Here is a 19,525-nt window from a genome sequence, read left to right as displayed (position 1 = left end):
AGAATTTGCTGATCAATTAAGTCATTGGGATGGAGAACTTATGAGTGCTCCAACGCAGAAGCCTGGCTTTTTCTGTTTGTATCCATTAGCCAGGAATAGGTTGTTATTGAATAAATGATCTTTCTCCCTGGCATTGGCAGTCACAGGGGACAAATGTCTAGGTTAGGACTCGCAAGAGTTTGCAAGAGTTCAGAACATCCAGTGCCCCTTGCTGCCATCAAGAATGCAGAGGGATAGTCACCTTCATGACACAGATCTGAGTTGGGTGGATAAAAATCTACGGGGTGCCCCTGGGTTTTAGGCACCCCAGAGAGGGGCCTGAGCTAGGGCTTGTCAATGCCCTGTGGGGAACCTTCCTCCAAGATCCTTGCCTTGTGGCCACTTTGCTGCAGGAGCAGCCCTAAGCAGAGGGGTGAGTGCCAAGGTGAGTGAGTGGGTCATGGACTGCTTTGACAAATGGGCACAGGTTCTTCATCCTTTCTTTAGAAAATTGCTCAGATCCCCCAAGTTTTGCATATCATTTTAAGGCAGCCTATGAAACCTGTGATAAGAATGTAAAGCCAAGGCTTTTGGAATCAGATAAATCTTAATAATTGCTTCCCATTTGCAAGCCATGGGATCCTGGGCAGGCAACTTTAGTTCTTCCTCCCTGTAAGGAAATGGTGATAGTATTGACCTAATAGATTTGCAGGATGGCCCATGTGAAGCAGTAATCCATATGCCTAGCATGTAGTAAGTGCTTAGTAAACATTAACCAGTATCATTATTAACATGAATAATAACTACTAGTAGGGAGTAACTATAAATCATGTACTCTCTCTATGCTGCATCTGTAAAATGAGGATATAATGGTTCCTGTTTTGCAGACACCTTTATGGAAGAGTTACTTAAAAGGATATGTGGGAAGCACTTACCCCAGACCTGGCACATTGTAGGTGCTCAATAAATAGTAGCTGTTTATCATTATTCTGGTTGTTCATATTTTTATCCTAATGAATATGACTGATTGTTTCCTGTTCCCCCCATCTGCCGAGGACAGGCTTGGGCTGAGGGGGATCCTGATGAAGGCCTTGGCAGCTGGCCCACGACAAAGATGGTGGAGTTCATGATGGACTCAGGTGGGGGATAAGGAGTCCACAAAACAACCATGTGATGCGAGCTGTCGACCCCAACCCTGCGATGGATGTGCTGTGTGACCTTCGCTAAGCCTCTTTCCCGATCTGGCCAGCACTTTCCCAAACATATGCTGGGCAACTGAAGTTGATGATTTGTAGTTGGCTCAGCCCATCTAGTTAATTGCTGGAGAGATTTCCTGTAGCTGACACTGGGTCTAGACAGGTGTGGCCTGATGCCAATGGTGGACTGGGGCGGGGCCGGGGGGAGGCAATAACTTGACCAAAGGCAAAGAATGCCCCTCCTTTGCCTTCTTTCCTTGGGAAAAATAGGGCTCACTGACTACAGATGTCTCCTGAAACCTCCTGGCCATTGTGGGTCCTTCCCTCCATCACATCTAGAAGCTTCAAGTTGGGCCACGATTGCCCACTGTCACCATCCCAGCAAGCCAGGCAGCCGGGTCCTCTCTCCATCCTGCCCTAGCCTTACTTGAGACCAGGAACCACGGGCTGCCTTTTGCTCAATGCTTCGGCCGGGGTGGTGGGATGCCCAACCTGTACCGCCTCCACCATTTCCTTACAGATCTCTCAGAGCCTTCATTTCTCCTTCTGTGGAACAGCATGAATAGCCCTTGCCTCGCTTTACCCCTGTGGCAGAAAGGCAGGACCTCTCCATGTGGAGCAGGGACAGTGATGTGGCCACCAATGAAGCCACCGTCCCCTTCAACAGCACTTGGAGTGAGCTGGCGCACCCCAGCAACCTCTCCTAGGGGCCCGAATGGAGGACCGGCTGGGCGGGGTGGAGACGCTGTTTCTCACCCTGGATTTGCTCCCTCCCAGGCCAGCCCCCTTACTCTGGAGTGTTTCTCTGCAGGAAATTCCTGATGCCATCTCTCCACCTTCCTCCTCCATCTCCCTGCCAGCCCCTGATTCCAACTTCACCCTGTTAACCTTAAAAATCAAACTGCCAGTTATTTTACCAGAAAAAAATGGGTTTATTCAAGAACCACAAATCACAATCTAGAACAAGCAGGCTATGGCAAAACCACAGGCAAGACCAGGAAATGAAGGAGAGAAACTCTCTTTTATAGAGGAAAGCGGAAAGTTGGGAGGGGCTGTTCTACACAAAAAGTCCACTGGAGTTAACCTGGGAGCTTGAGTCTGGTGGCTTTTCGTTGGCTGAATTGTGGCGATGGGTCATTGGCTGGGCTGTTGCTGGGGTTGGAGGAAGCCGGCTTACTTCCTGCTGGGACAGTAAGGTAGTGAAAATCCCTCTCTGTCCGCTGGGTCTGCCATGGACTTCCAGTGGTAGGGTGGACTCTGTTCTAAACAAGGTTTGCCTTTATGAATTTTCACAGTCCACACCCTTTCTTGGCACTGCCTCAGCTCCCACACTGTTCCTGTGGGCCAGCTCCCAGCCCTCCATCTCAGGGCCCCTACCCGCACCCCCCCAGGTCCTTCCTCGGGCACCATGTTCATACATGTCCACGGCCAGTGTCACAGCCTGTCTTCCTAGGGCAAGTGAGAGCAAGAGGGGCTGGGGTGACTCCAGATACCCTGAGTTGCATTATTAGAAGCATACTATCTAGGAGGAGGGAGGTGACAGTCTTGCTCATGGCCCTGCCAGGCCACCCAGGTGTTATATTCAGTTCAGGTCCCCTGTTACCATGTCCAGAGAACTGGGTGGTTTTCCTTTAGAAAACACTTCTCACTGTCTGTAATTACTTAAGTGACAATTTGTTCATGTCTAGCTTCCTCACCAGATTGCATGTTCGGTGAGGCCAGGGGCCAGATGAACTGGTGTAGTTCACCTTGTGTTTACAGTTCCTACCCACATGTTGCCACATAGTAGGTACCCAGTATCAATTTACTGAATATATGAATGGATGAATGGATGGTAAAATGGATGGATAGACAGGTTAAGAGGGAAAGTAAAGACTTTCTGTAAAGCCATCCCCTTACAGGTGTGAGTTTAAAGGAAGTTATGTTAACCTCAGATACAAAGCTGTCTGTTATTTTGGAGCAAAATTAGTTTATTTGGGGATAATAGAGACATGCAATTCAAGATGAGCAAGCTATGCCAAAACCATAGCTAAGTCCAACAAACAAAGGAGAAGAAAGTTATTTTATGGAGAAGAGGGAGGAAGCTGGGAGGGTTGTTTTGACAAGTCCCCTGGAGAAAAGCAAGAGTTCAGGTTGAGGATGGTTTCTCATTGGCTGAGTTGCTAGAGTAGTTGATTTCTTATAAGAGATGCAATCTACATCTCTCCCTGTTGGGACTTGTAATTGATGATTCTTTCCTCTTAATGATTCTTCTGTTGGGGTCTGTAATTGACAATTCTTCCTGAAATTGACTTTGAATGGTATAGCTCCCCCTCCAGTCTCCCTTTCTAGCTTCACAAATCTACTTTAGTGAGGTTTCTCTTTATTAAATTTCATAGTTAGAAGGGAGAAGAGCCGTATATGCAGAGGTCAGTGTTCTGTGGCTGTCTGGGACGACATCCCATCTCTGAACCAGAACTCAGGTCTCCCCCCACCCCCAGCTCAGGGCATTGCCAGAAAGAACAGGATGGACCACGGGGTCCTGGACATGCTTCTCCCCATCCGTACACTACCATCACCACCCCCCACTTCATCCCATCGGATGGCAACCTTGTGCCCCCAACCATCTTGCTTTCAGGAAATTACATGATCCTTTCAGGAACACCTGAAACTTAACTGGATTCCATTCTTGGGGTTATTTGCATTTTAATGACCAGGAAAAAAAATCACTTCAGTCCAAAGGGTGATACAGATGAGGTAAGACAGCAAGCCCTTGTGTGAGGCTCTGTAGGTGTTTAGAGAGAAGGTCTCTAGGTAAGGAGGGCTTGATGGTTGTCTGGTTGACATCCTCCTGGCAGGTTTGTGGGCCATGCAGCTTCTTACCCCAACCCCTGTCCCCAACAGGTACTGTTCCAGAAACGTTCTTTATTTCCCCAACAGGGCTGGGTTCTCAATGGTGGGCATCATGGCAGCCTTTCAGAGCCGAGCTGCAGGCTCTCCTTTTCTCCCTTGCCCCAGACTAGGGTTCTTCTATCTGCCCAGGCCGCCCAGGCTGGCCGGAAGCCCCAGTTCAGCTCCTCCCAGAAATGTTGTTTCTGTTGTTTCTGCACAGGGGCCGTAGCTTTTGCAGAGACGGAACTGGAATGGCCAGGCTGCTCAGAAGCCAGGAGTGGGTTTGCAGCAACCCCCAACCCCTCCCTGTCATTAGGCAGGCCCTAGTGGGAAAGAGGAGGGGAGTGAGAGCAGACAAGCAGCACCAGGCATCAGAAAGAGGACCGCATGAAGTGCCTGTGGATTCTCATGTAAACAGTCTCCCCAAAGGACCAGATGGCTATCCGTGACCCCAGAGAGAACCCTGGGGTTCTCTGGAGAGGGTGGACATGGGTTGAAGGAGAGGGGCCTTTTCCCAGTCAGTCTGGGTGGTGGGAAATGCTCTCGCAATGAAAAGCAGACCCACTTGAGCCTAAGTGGCTGGTCCGTGCAGCACAGTTGTGTGGTATTCATGAGCCTGGCATTTGCTCTAATGGCAAGGCACCGTGGGCTCTGGCTGTGATACTCAGCATGGCCTTGCCACCCCCTTCTCGGCCACTCTGTGATTTCCCATCTGTGAAACGAATATGCAGAACACACATGACAGTGGCCTGGGTGGCCGGGCATGGGCAGACATACACACTCACACATGTCAGCACACGTGAACACGTTGGCCTGGGTTCTGACCCAACACCTGGATGAAGGTGGCTAGAAAGTCACCTCCAAACCCAGCTAAAGATCCTCAGGGACTGGCTCTGGAGCTGCTCCGTCACAGAATGCTCAGGAACCCCAGACGGAGAACGCCGGACTTGCCAGAGAACCGGGTTCGAGTCCCAGCTAAGAGCTCAGATTTGCCGGGTGTTCCTGTACCCCTAGCACCATGCCATGGGCCGAGTATGCCTTCTCTCCTCACCTTCTCAAAACAAATGCTGCAGCAGATGTCCTCGTCCCATTCTATGGATTAGGAAACTGGGATCAAGGAGCTTGCCGGACATGCTACAGCAAAGAGGCAAGGCTGGGATTCAAATGAGGTATGTCCAATTCCAGTGGGACACAGCGGGTTCTGTCACCCTGCTGCTTACTAACCTCACACCCTGCCTGGAGTCTCGGGCTCCTCTGCACACCAGAGGTGCAGACGTCCCCTACTCCGTGCACGGGATTGTGACCACGCGAGCGGGTGCCACACATTCGTCTACTCACCCTGGGGTTGTTAAGCCTCTTGATACACGGTAGATTCTAGGCCAGAGATTCTGACTGTCTGAGATCACAGAGAGCATTTTCACTATAAAACTCCACTCTAACGACTCGAGAAACTTTCCTTTCCTTGTGAAAAAGAACGTGGAAGAAGCAGCCCGAGCCAGACCTGGCAGTGCCCAAACCCGAGAGGACTCAAGGGGATGAATTTCTGTGAGCTTGCCCCCTGGCCTCCCTGATTCATTGTCTTGAGGGCAGAAGAAAGAGCCAGTGGGAGGGGGTTGGAGGCAGCTGATCCTCCAGCAGCCCCCCCCATCCACTTTCCCCCACTCCCCCCACCCCCACAGGAAGTAGAAGAGCCCCCCCTGCATTCCTCCCTCAAACCATCTTTGTCTTGCGTGGTCTCCCGGACCTAGAGCAAAGGACATTTACTTTGTTCATCCCTGAATCCGCAGCCACCAAGAAAGTGGGGCGGGCGGGCGGGGGTTCTGGGAAGAGGGACTGGACAGCCAGGAGGCTGATTTCTCCTGTGTCTTGGCGAGCTGAACCAGTGATGGCCGAAGCCACCAGCTCTAGGATCACCTGACAAGGCTGAGGTGGAAGATTCCCGTTCCAAATAGCAGGCTTCTCCTCACAGCATCCTGAGCACAAGCAAAGCCCCAGTCGCCTACGTGGTGGAGCTGGAGGGCTGCCCGGCTTGCCAGTCTGGCACCTCCACACCGGAGTGTCCCAGTTACAGGCACACAGAGACACATGCAAGCCGAGGGGGAGAAAGGCCCTGGGAGACACCGTCGTGGGATGAAGCTGAGCTTCTGGGTTCTTTATATCAGAACGGGGGGAGGCCACAGGAGAGGGGAGCGTGGGGCCTCCAAGAAAGACGAGCTGGCCGGGAGCTACCATCTGGTGGGTGCTCTCTCACTTTTTTCTGCTCAGGCCCCAGAGCAGAGGAGCCAAGAATCTCCTTCCCTCGATTCACCTGCAAGCTTCTCACTTCGCTTTACGAGAGATTCTGCCCCAGGCACACATCTGGTCACACCTGGTTGTATGAGTCAGTGTGCACTTAAGAAGATGTGTGTATACATACATATGTGTGTGTGTGTGCATGCATATGTGGGCAGGCTGGTGTGTGTAGGACACATGGAAGTACGTGTGTGCGTATACCAGTTGTTTCAGACAAGCACAAACCCGTGTGTTTGTGCGTGCATGTGCATTCTCAGCCCACCCATCTCTAGACCCTTTTCCCTGCCTGGGTAAGGAGACCTCCAGGCTGCTTCTCTCCTGAGTCTACACTTGCACAGGGGATCTCATCCTGATCCCTAGCTTCTTTTCCTGCCCCCGCCCCCGGCCCTGTGAGGATGAAACTCGCAAATCTGTACCTCCAACCTCCAGCCTCTCTTCCAAGCTCTAAAGCCTTGTTTCCAATGGATGACTTGTGTACCTCTCAAGCCCAATGGTCCCAAACTCTCCCTTATCACTCATTTCCGCAAACCCGTTTTACCCCCAGCCCTGAGTATGCCAGAGACCGCACCGCTGCCTTCCCAGCCTCCTTTGTGCCTCACACCTTATTACAGAGGCCTGTGAAACGTCACCTGCTGATTTCCCTGCTGCCGTCCCAGGCCAAGGCCGTCTCACCACACACCCACTCCACTCACGAGCCCCTCAGTAGTCTCCCAGGATCTAGGCTCTCTGGCCCCTCTACACCCAGGTCCGGGTGAGTGGGGCCCTTTTTAAAAGCATGAGCCTGGATCATATCACTTTCTATCAACAACCTTTTGCTGGGTTCCTGTGGCCTTCGAAGTCAGTTATACTTGAACCCAAATCTCCCCTCTGCTGCTCGCTACCTGTGGGATTCCGTCCACGTTACCAGACCTCTCTGAACCACACCATGGTTTTCAGGGTTACAGTCAAAACTAGCAAGACAACATACGAAAGGACTGCAAAGTGTCTTTTCTGTAATATATACATTATATAAATGTGTTTATATATATATACTATAAATATGTGTAAGTATTATATAAAATATGTATTTTCTTAATTCCAGTTCCTTGGTTTGTGGGGAGAAGTGTGTGCACGTGTGTATGTGTGCATGCATGCACGTGTGAATTTGCAAATATGTAGGAAAATGAGGGACTCTTACTTATCTATCTTGTCATTCATTCATTCATTCATTCATTCAGCATGCAAGCAAGAATTTGTTGACCCTACTCTGTCCCACGTGTTGGTTCAAACTGTAGAAAGACCCAAGTTCTAGCCCTTAAGAATTTGGCATCACATCTGAACTTCCTCTCAAGTCCTATACCCTGAGCGAAGTCCAGAGTCATCCCACTTCCCTTGTTGAGTCCCAGTTTAAGGAGGCGTGATGATGTTTTCAGAGAGGGCAGGCTGGCCCTGTCCCTCCTCCATCACTGAGGGCCTCTCACCTGGAATTATTTGTCTTAGAAATCACCAGGCTCCACAGAGCCCTTCGGCAGCCTGGTAGGCCTAGCTTCTGCCCCGCTTTGTTCTGCCTAGCGAGCGGCCATGGTCCGTGCAGACGGTGGCCGGCGTAGAGGGGCAGAGGGCGGGTGAGGGCCCTGCACACCCTTCCTAGGAAAGCCATGCTTGCCTTTGTGGGGGGCAGGGAGGTGGAGGTCGGCCAGACTCCATCAAATGGAAGGCTCTCCAATTTACTTTCAGGAAGGAGCTCCATTAACGCCAGCGTTTGGGGAAAAAAAAACAAAAACACTAATCACCATCCGAAATGTACATGCTATTTCCCATCTGGTGTGCGGAATTGGATCGTCTCGGGAGTCTCGGGAAAATGCGGCAGATGGGCTGGGTTTGGAGCTCCTCTCCCCACAGGCAGTGGGGAGAGGAGGAAGAGGCTTGGCACAGGCAACCAGCCTGCGTGAGGAATGGTGGGCCCCGCCGGGCCCCCATCAACTGGGTCCTGGAGGAACCCTCCCCACTGTCAGATGCCCGATGCCGCCAGAGCAGCTGCGTTGGCTGCCCCTGTGGCTTCTGGTCCATTCTGGGAAGCAGTGGCTCGTGCTCGCAGTTTGCAGGATCTCCGCGGCAGCTCAGGCTGCGGTGGTGCCAGGGAGAGATTTGAGGGGCTCAGACGCTGGCTGGTACTGCTTCTTAGCTGCGTAGTATGGGCCAGTCCCTTTCCAGGGATCGTAGTCAGTGCCTCCCAGAGTCACTGAGAGGCTCCATGAGGCCCGGGGCAACACCTCACACTGTGCCCGCACACATTATTACTTGGTTTGGATGGCCCTGGGCAGGAGATTTAGGGATGCTCCAGAGAGGATGGGGGCATCACCATAGACCTCTGCCGGGGAGGAGGCCTCACCCTCGAGCTTAACGTGCAGGCCAAGGGAAAAGGTGTCCAGGTCCCCACGCTGCACCACAGCAAAGGGGTGTGTGTGTCACAGACAACAGCTCATCTGGTGACCTTTGAGTGGAGTCAGGAAGGAGAAGGGCAGGAGACTGGAGCAGCTCCCAGCAGGTGGACAGAGAGAAACTGGAAGGGAAAGAAGGGGTTGGGAAAACAGAGCTCCTGCAGAGAAGGACAACGGAGAGACAGCAAAGCATGAACAATGCTCTCCGAATTCTGTGTGGCAGGGTCCCTTCTGGAGAGGGGATGCCCCTCTCCTCCATCTGACCCCCAAAGATGACTGCTGTCTTATCAGGTGGCAGGATGCCGACAACACCTTTCTTGTCTGCGATGACTTTCAGTCGCCCTCCCTGGGACACCCCTCCCTGCAACATCTAATTAAAGGGAGGAAAGTAATTAAGGAAGGGCATGTAACATTCCCTGTAACACTAAACTTAATAACACCCCCACCCCTCCCCACTTTCAATCCATAAATATGACACGCAGAACAACTCCCTGCAACACTAAATTGTTTATTGCTTGCTAAGCTGGAAAGCACTTGAATTAACCTACTGCATAAGTGGAGTTAGGAAAGATCCAGGCATCTTTAAGTGGAAAGAGGACGTGAGCCAGACAGAGTCCTCATCTGGGACCCCAGAGGATGATGCCTCACTCACTCTGTCACGCACTCATTCGTACAAGAGTTTGAGTCCCCACTGGGTAACAGAGCATTTGGTAGTGCTTGGGACACAGAGAATGAACCAGCATCGTCCCTGCAATTTGACACATGTTGCCTTCTGCAGCTTTAAAAGTGGCAGTTCTGAGCCAGTGATGAGGGGAGGGGACCCTCTTGGGGAGGGGGGTTAAAAGGAGATGACGGGGCAGCCCCTTCTTCCCGGCTGGGCCATTGCTGTTCACCAAGCCTATCATATACGCAGGCGCTGTGGGGGGTCCAGAGATGAAGCAGCCGCTGCCCCTGACCTAGAGAAGCTCACAGTCAAGTTGGGGAGAGGGCCAAGGACTCGACATGAATTGCAGCATTAAGAGGGCCAACCCTTAATTGAGACGTGCCAAGGGCTGGGAAAACAGAGGGGCGGGAGCGTCCACTTTGTCTGGGGGGAGCCCTAGGAAAGATCACAAAGGGGCTGACATTAAAGGTGGATTTTGAAGCGTAACTAGGAATTCCCAGCAGGGGAAAAGGGTCGGGGAAGGGCTAGATATGAGGAGAAGCTGGTACAAAGCCTCGAAGGCATGAAAGGTGAGGTGACCTGCTTGGGCTGAAGTTGAGAGGGGTGGGGACGGGTCCGGGAGCGGGAAGGCATGGAGGTAATCGGGGAGCGGGAAGGCATGGAGGTAATCGGGGAGCGGGAAGGCATGGAGGTAATCGGGGAGCGGGAAGGCATGGAGGTAAGAGGGAGGAAGGTACTCTCTCCTACGAAGAGAAGCAGGATACCGTCTGAGGGTTGGGCTGCCTGGATTCAAAACCTGGTTCTAAGATCTTGCCATTTGCAACGACGTGGATGGAACTGGAGGGTGTTATGCTGAGTGAAATAAGTCAATCAGAGAAAGACATGTATCATATGACCTCACTGATATGAGGCATTCTTAATCTCAGGAAACAAACTGAGGGTTGCTGGAGTGGTTGGGGGTGGGAGGGATGGGGTGGCTGGGTGATAGACATTGGGGAGGGTATGTGCTACGGTGAGCGCTGTGAATTGTGTAAGACTGTTGAATCACAGATCTGTACTTCTGAAACAAATAACGCAACATATTTTAAGAAAAAAAAAGAAAGAAAAAGAAGAAGATAGCAGGAGAGGAAGAATGAAGGGGAGTAAGTCAGAGGGGGAGACGAACCAGGAGAGATGATGGACTCTGAAAAACAAACTGAGGTTTCTAGAGGGGAGGAGGGTGGGGGGATGGGTTAGCCTGGTGATGGGTATTAAAGAGGGCACGTTCTGCATAGAGCACTGGGTGTTATGAACAAACAATGAATCATGGAACACTACACCAAAACAAATTATGTAATATATGGTGATTAACATAACAATAAAAAATTAAAAAAAAAAACCCTGGTTCTACCACTTCCTAACTGTGTCCCAGTTTCCTCATCAGCAGACTGGAAAGGATAATGGCACCCACCTCGTAGGGCAATTGTGCGGAGTAAAGGAGTTGACACCTGCCAAGTGCCTAGAACCTTGCCTGCACGGATAATGCCTATGATTACTATCAACTTCATTATCAACACCCTGCCCTGGCATGCTTGTCTAGCAGACATCCCAGGGTTTTGCATTTCAGAGAGGTTGGTCCAGCAGTGGTTTAGATACGGTATGTCCCCAAACACCCCTGTCCCAGAATCCCCTAGGAAACTTGCTCAAATCCTTATTCCCAGACCCCACCCCAGAATGACTGAGTCAAAGCCCCTCAGATAAATGGGCAACTAGTGATATTTCGGGGACGATGGAAATGTTCTAAAACTAGATTGTCATGATGGTTGCACGACTCTGTAAATTTCACTAAACACCGTTGAATTGTATACTTAAAATGGATGAAGTTTATGGTATGTAAATGATGCCTTAATAAAGCCATTAAAAACCAATTCCGCAGGTGATTCTGTAAGCAGCTCTGCCTTGGAGGTGGGGGCAGGCCGGGGCGGGAACTCAGAGCCTGACCGCAGGGTCGATGGGCGAGGCGGAGGAAAGGGACAGAGAGGTCACGGAAATCCTGCCGGCGGCTTGTGCCGCGCTCGCCTGGATTTGAGGCCGCTTTGCTGGGCTTAAACTGCTCTCTCATCTTTTCAAGGAAGCCATTGGATTTTGCTGAGGGCTCTCCCTCTTCAGGGCTCCTCCAGCACTGGCATCTGCCCACCTGTCATGAGCGTGTGGCCCCACCAGCGGGCTGCTCTGCTTCCAGGCCTGGTCCCCCCCACCAGTCCCGGGAGCTCCTCAAGGGCAGGTGCACAGGGGCACAGATGAGGTGGTCTTCTAGCACACAGTGGGTCTCACCACCCCAGGCTCCCTCCATGCGCGGTGTGGATAGCGCTTCAGAGCCTAGATGGAGAAGGTACTAAACTTGGCCTCCACATTCTCGTTGCTCAGAAGCCACTCTCTTCTGGCCATCAGCTTTATCTATGGCTTTTTCTCTTCTTCAAGGCCGGAGCTGCTTTTATAGGGTACAATTCCCCTCTTGGGTTCCCCACTTTGTCCCCTCTGCTCTTTCCTGGGTCACCACCATTCCTAGTTGTCTTTCTCCAACTCTTGCTTGGGTTCCAAGAGCTCCTGCTTTGGATATGACCTCTCGTTTGCCCCTTTGTCCCCGCTTTGGGTTCTCAAGTTCTCATCTGTCCCCTCAAACTCTCCACATGTTACCCTTCTGTGACCCCACGACCCCCACCTGCATCTCCCCGTCCCTATCTGTGCCCCTTGGCCTCTGCCATTTATTGCCAAGGATGCCACCTGTGACCCTATAGCCCTCCCCACGTCACCTCAGCCCTTTCTGGCCTCCCTGGGACAGAGGGTTGCCAGCAAAAAGGAATAAATGCATGGATGAGGGGAGCAGCTGGGCAGATATTTGGAACTAGCTGCAAGTGTGGTTGGTATAAAGTGTTTTCCCTTGAATTATCTGGAAAATTGTTTCTATTTTTTGCTCAGTGGTATGTGTGCAGATGCAGGCATGGGCCTCAACTCCACACCATGCTCTGTGGAATTCTTATCCATACCCTTGCCCTTCTGTCCTGGCCTCTGGTCACAGGACAAGAGTCAGCAAGATAATAACCATCTAGCTAAGGGCTCCCGACTCCCTGGGGCACATCCCACACATCAGCTCTTTCCTAGGGCATCCAAGGAGGAGGAGTCATGTAAAAAGCCATCTGGGGTCCCATTTTAGCTACTCTGTCATGCTCCTCTCTTCCCTGGGGCATTAAGGACACCATTAAAGACTCAAGTCCCCTGACCCAACACGTAGGGTCCCTCTTGCACTCGACACAGAGAGCCTGTGGGCCGTGTCAGATTCCCTCATATCCCAGAATGGGCATCAGAATCTTGTTCTCTGGTTCCTATCTCTCCTGAAGCTGCTCAGAGCTTCTCTGGGCTTCTCTGGGTGTCTCTGAGCATCCTGGTTCTTGGAAGGGATGCATGTGCATGCTGGAGAGCAAAGGGACTCAATTGGCAGAGTCAACAGAATGACAAAGCCAAATCAGAGAAATGAGGCTGTGGCCACTGACACATGTCCCTGCCCGGCCCCATCACCTCAACCCAACCAAACCCAGGTGGGGGGTGGGAGCCTGGGATTAATTGATGGGCAGAACCCAGATCTCCTGGTGCCTCAGAGATAACACAGAGCTGGGGCTTCTGCGGTGAGGCCCCTTCCATCCCAGGTCCAGGCTACCCCCAGACTTCCTCTCCCTGCTGCCTCCCCCAGCTGCATCCCTTCACCCTCAGCATTTAGCAGTGAGGCCGCTAGGCCTCCTAGGCCTCAGAGCCAGCCTGGGGACCCCAGCCCCCCTGAGTCTTCTGAAGGCTCCCAGCTCCAGATAGGGAGGGAGAGGTAGGTGTTCTCTTTCTAAATAGGATCTCCTGAATTGTTTCTCAGGCCAGAGGCCTGCGGAATGTCCCTGGGGATGAGAAGGTCCTGGACTGAGATGCAGGGAGAGCGAATCACCATTGTCAGGGCCAATGTCAGGACCGAGAGGCAGCCCAGGCTGGTAGGGGTGGGGACTTGGTGGCAAGAAAGGCGTCTGGAGAAATGTCCAAGCCTGGCAGCAGGTTTGGGGTACAAGCCTTAGGCTTCCCTCCTCCTCCCGATGGCAGAAGAACAAAGAAACCCCCACCCCCAGCAACCCCAGCTTCTGTGGGCATTCCATGCAGTGTTGGTGGGTGGGGGAGGGGAATAGAGGGTCTGCTTGACACACAGCATTCCTTCCGAGCCCTTCCCCATCCCCTGGGAACCCTGGAAGGCCTGGAGTGGGTGAGAGAGAGAGAGAGAGAGAGAGAGAGAGAGAGAGAGTGTGTGTGTGTGTGTGTGTGTGTGTGTGTGTGTGTACACATAGTCCTTCGTCCTGGACACTTATAAGAGAGAGGGTTTCTCCCAGGGCCTATTCAAGGCCCACCATGGCCATGCAGCAGAGCGAGTTAATCACTAAGTACAACACACTCTGACCAGGTGTTGGGTACTAGTCTAAGCACATCACGTGTGTTAACTCATTTAATCCTCACAACAAATCTGCAGGAAGGATTCCTGCCCATTCTACAGGCAGGCAACAGAGGCACTGAATTTGGTAAATTGCCCAGAGGCACTCAGCTGGGAAAAGACAGGGCAGATGGGAGGCCAGTCTGCCTGGCTCCAGAGTTCATGCTTTCCAGAGAAGTAGGCCTGCCCTGCTCCGTTCAATGAAATCTTGAGGAATCTGTCCCTTTTCCTTCCCCCAGAGGAGCCTATAGCTTTCCTCTGCCCAGGCTGCCCCTGCCTCTGACCAGCGCCCTGAGGCTGGTACTCAACGTCACTGCGTCCTTGCTGCCCATGGACGAGGGATCAGGAAGAGCAACAAAGCAAAGACATGTCTGAGCTCGGAGTGCTTGGATGTGGGGTGAGCTTGCTTTCTAGCACCTGCTACAGCTGGAATTTTGGCCACCCCCAGCCCTATTCCGGGCACAAACACCAACACTTTCTTCCACATTGGGCGGTTGCTAGCGGAAAATCTCTCGCCGGAACAAGGTGGAATAGGGGCCATATCTGGGGGGGTGCCACACCAGGAGGTGGGGGCTGCCGTACCAGGAAGTGGGGGCTGGGACTGTCCAGATCAGAGCCCAGGACTGGCATCATGCGGAGTTGAGGACCACTCCCCTCTGGACCTGGAGCAGGGAGGCAGTATCTCTCCCCAGCAGCCTGTTGTCCCCATCTCCCTCTGGGTCCTCCTCCTGAGTGTTGAGGTCATGTGCTCCTCTCCACTCCCAGCCTGGCTGCCTGCCACCTTGTCTGTCTTGCAGGCAGAGAAGTGCCATACCTGCGTGCCAGAGAGACACAGGTGTGCCTTTGCCACTCACACAGCGTACCACCTGCTGGAATCTTGGCAGAGGGTGGACTTGGGATGGGATCCATGGGAGAGACAGTCTGTGGCATAATTAAGAGGGAGCAAAACACAAAACAAAACAATGTTTTCCTTCCTCTCTCTTTTCTACCACTTGCTCTAATTATTTTCCCACTTTAAAATTCTACATCAACTTTAATTACGCTGGCCTCGGGCAGGGAAGTCTGGCAAACTTGGAGAAGTTCACTTGTTTATTTTCTTATCGCTCAGTGATTGGATTTTCGAGGCTGTTTCTCTCTAAGAAAGGATGATGGCAGCCTCCTGCCCGCGGGGGGACAGGTGCAGAAAAGAAAGGCTCCGTGCAGCCTCCGAGGGAGGCACTCCTCCAGAAAACTCTACTGCTGGCCCACTCATGCTCTAGTTTTGCCTCGCCTTTCCCTCCAACCCCTGCCTCTTGCTATTACCCTGCAAGGTCAAGGTGGGGTAGAGGGGAGCAATTGTTGCACAACCGAGAGAGCACTGGGCTTGGAGTCCAGAAACTTGGGTCAGAAGCTCCATTTTGCCGCTTGTTCATCCATGTTGTGTATGGATCGTTCATGCGTGTGCATTCATTCATTTATTTGCTCATTCATGCATTCATCCACTCCCTTACACATCATTTATTTGCTCATTCATCCCTTTTTCCTGACCACATGGGGCCAAGGTACATACTTGCTTCTGCCACACCCGCCCCCAGCAAGTTATCTGTGGGAAAGCTATTTGACTCCTCTGAGCCCATTCCTTCAACCCTGGGTTGTTTTAAGGACGAAGCAATCACGTGAATGGAAGCCAGTGGGGTTCCTCTAGCCCAGGGTGGTGGCATTTTGTGGCACCTCTAATATTACATCCATCATCAGACCTGGGCTCTGGGTTTTTGTGGGCCTTGGATTTGCTAGCAGGGCCAATGCCTGGACCAACACCACAGTCAGAGGTGTGAGCTGAATTCTGAAGGTTGCTGAATTTCGTGATCCAGTGGAAGAAAGGAGAGCTGGGAGCTGTGCAGGTGCCAAGAAGCCCGGGTGGCTGACTGGGGAGCTCAGGACACCGTTGGGGCACCCTGGGTTGTCCCAAGAGGTTGGATGGTGTCTGAGACTCGGTCTGAAAAGTGGCTGGGGACAGGAGCAGCAGGTAGGTGTCTGCCAGGGCTGGTGGGCAGGCAGTGCATGAATGACTGAGCGAGGGAGGGAAGGAGTGGGTGTGTGTGTGTGAGTAACTGAGCCAGGAGGCGATGGAGCAAAGGACTGAATACATGAATGAATGCGTGGACAACTGAGTGATTGAAGAGAAGAGTGGATGAGTAAACAAATGAATGAGTGAAGAAGTGAGCGAATAAGTGAGCAAGTAATTAAGCAGAAGACTGGATAATTGGATGAATGAGTGAATGTCTGAGCAAGACATTAAGTGATTGAATGAATGGATGGGTGGATGGATGGATGGATGAGTGGAGGAATGGGTAAGGAACTGAATAAGTAAATTAATGAATGAGTGAACGACTGAGAGCATGAATAAATTAATTAGGGAATGACTGAGTGACTTCAGTGAGTGAGTGAGTGACTCTCATCCGCACACCTGGAACCTGGCCCACAGGACAGGGAGGTGACTGTTTCCTGTGGGCATTGTCCCCTCCTCCCCTCCCCCTATGACAGCAGAGCCCCATGTCCGGCCCATCAGCGGCTGCGTCCTTATGTACAGATACAAACAGGATCGCCACATGTCGTTTACCCCTCCACCAATGGTGCCCGCATTACTGAAACACACATGTCAGTAAAATAACATATCTCTGGTGGCTTGTCTACCTGTCTCCCTCACTGCTGAGAAATAACTCGCAGCAGCGGGTTAAGCTGACAATAAACACAGGAATTGACTTCAGTGGGAATGAACTTGCTTGACTGTTGACAAAAATCTAAGGCGCTACAACCTTTGCGGGGCTTGTTGCTTGCTTGGCTGGCAGCCCCCCGCTGCCGTGTTTCTTCCTTCCTGGGACGGGGACGAAGGACGAAGGCCCCGGGCTGCTGAAAGGGTCTTCTGTCCCTGGGCCCAGAGGCAAGTCTCGGTGTCCTGGAAAGGGCAGAGGCTTGGCTTTTGTGGTTGCACCAACTTTGCCGTGGAGAGAATGCCGGCAAATGAAGAGCGGCTCTGAGAAAGGCACCTCCCTCCTCCTCCCTGCTCGGGCAGGTGGCAAAGATCCGGTCAGGGCTGGCAGTGGCCTCCTTCTGGTCCGGGCCCCCTCTGGGGTGAGAGGGGGCGAGGCAGCCCGTCCCCTCACTCTCCCCGAGGCACCCGGAGGGCAGGTCTGCATAGCCATGGCGTTGCCTGCGGGCACTGGGACACTTGGAGGAGGGGCTGGAACCCTGGCTTCAGCGTCCAGCTGCCACCAGCAGCCAGCCCGCTGGGCAGCCTGAAGGGAGATGACAGTAGGCAGGCTTCAGCAGAGGGCACTCAAGCGCTAGGAATCTGCACTCAGCAACCGCAAGCCGGTGCTCCGTGGTTTCCCTGGGAAGCGGAGACCATGAATCTCGGTAACTCGAGCCCAGGGCCTCATCACTCACCGTGATTGTGGGGGGATTGAGGGCTGGAGTGTATGGGTCTAAACAAAACGCACACACAGGGGACTCGTCCAAATGAGGCCGCCTGACCACCACTGGGAGTCTCCTCCCACCCCAGCAGAAGCCAAGGGGCCGGGAGGGGCCAGCGTCTAGGGCTTCTTCTTCCCTACCCCCACCTGTGAGCCAGTGGGAGACATGAATCTCGCTGGCAGCGACTTGGGCCAGCTCAGCCATTTTCGGGGATGTTAATGAAATGCGGGAGCACTTGTCCTTTCAGACAGCGGTCCCTTTTATTTTGGAATGAAAAGCTGCATTAGTCTGAATGAGGTTCGGAGGCCTCATAAATCCAGCGTTGGCTGCCTCGTGGGGGAGTGAGGAGCCGAGGCCTGGCTGGTGGGTAGACTTGTTTACCAACAATTCGAAAAGCCAGGATTGGTGGCTCCCTCCATCCCAGGGGATGCAGCTTGAGGGCCTGCCAGTCTGGGTCCCTGCTGGTGGCAAGATAGCCTGGAGAGGTGCACTGCACCAGGGAGAGGGGGCTTTGGGCTTCTCCTCCTGAGCTTGGGGGTGCTCCAGTTTGCTCTAGGAAAGGGCCCAAATCCTATTCTACTCTTAGCCTTTCTACGTATGAGCAGCCAGAAGCCCCAGTGGGCCTCTAGCAGAGCTGAGGGGATCCTCTGCTAGAGCCTGTCTCCTGGTCAGTCCAGGCAGGACGGGACAAGGGTCAAGCCTGCCCGCTTACGAGGCAGACAGGGCCACATGCAGATCCTGGCTCCTCACCCACAGCACCTGGCAGCGATAGCCAGTAAGTATTGTAGGAAGGAAGGAAGAAGGGGGCAAGAAAGAAGGGAGGGAGGGAGGAGGGAGGGGGAAGGAAGAGAGGAAGGAAGGAAGAAGGGAGGGAGGGAGGGAGGAGGGAAGGGAGGGAAGGAGGAGGGAGGGTGGGAGGAAAGAAGGGAGGGAGGGAGGGAAGAGGGAGAGGAGGGAGGAATGGAGGGAGGAGGGAGGGGAGGGAGAAAGGGAGGGAGGGGAAGGAGGAAGGGAAGGAGGGAGGGGTGAGGATGGGAGGAGGGAGGAAGGGAAGGGCGAAGGAGGAAGGTCACATAGTAGCTGTGTGACTTTGGCCGTCCCAACCTCCCTGAGGCTCAGAGTCTTCACTGTAAAATGTGAAGATCACAGGGACCCTAACCTAGCGGGCTGTGCGGGGGGGTTAGAGGGAGTGACACACCATCTGGAATACAGAAGACCTGTGATAAAGACTGGTGGTCATTATTATCATTGCTGTTGTTTTTGTTGTCTCGCATCCCACCCTTTCCCAGACTGGAAGGGAGCAGCAGGCTGCTGTCAATTTGGGAAGACTGCTGTGTGGTACAAAAGGGCTTGCCGCCATGTCCACAATAAGGCCCAGGTCTGGACCAGGGACAGCCAGCTTCCCTCTGACCCCAGGGCTCCCCCTGGGTGGCGGGCCCCAGTGACAGAGCCCCGCAGCCTCCGCGGCTGGAGGCTGTTTCCCACCGCAGCCAAAGGCAGCAGAGGGAAGCCTCCTTCCGCAGCGCCCGGCAAGCACCCGCCCACTCTGGGATGCGGCAGGAGCCAGGCCCAGCTCCTGCTCTTCCCTGGACCTGGCCAGGGGCCTGCAGGGGCCAGGGTAGCATCAGGGCCTGGGGGCCTCTGATTCCCCCTCTGCCTTCATCCATTCACTTCTCTAGTACCTCTCTGGTGCTGGCTTTCCTGGAGGCCGCTCCTTCTGCTGCTCCCCAGCTTTCATCCCTCCCTCCCTCCCACTGACCTTTCACAGGCTTTCACGTAGGGTGCAGATCTGCCCCTTCCCTGGAGTCACCCCTCTCCCCTTCTGCTTCTGCAGTTTCCCTGCCAGGCCACTTCTTCACTGCACCCTACCCCTCTCCTGGCAAGAGGCTGCTTGCAGGACCACCAGACAGAATCAGCATCCAGGCTCTCCCCTCCACCCCAACCCCTAACCATCCTTGGGCACCCTCGGTGGTGCCTTGTGAGCCTTGCGTCCTTTGCCTTGAGTTCAGGTCCTGCAATCCCCTTTCCCTTCCCCCATCAGGACACCGGGATCCCCTTCGTTAGAGAAGAGCCAGGACTTTTTGGTTCCTTGGAGCAACTAAACCAGGTGATGGGGATGGGGTGTCCTGTCTTCAATGAAGAGGCTCCCCTCCCA

This window comes from Zalophus californianus, chromosome 4, assembly GCF_009762305.2.
Source record: "Zalophus californianus isolate mZalCal1 chromosome 4, mZalCal1.pri.v2, whole genome shotgun sequence".
NCBI classification, from domain to species: domain Eukaryota; kingdom Metazoa; phylum Chordata; class Mammalia; order Carnivora; family Otariidae; genus Zalophus; species Zalophus californianus.
Note: the sequence above shows the minus strand (reverse complement) of the source record.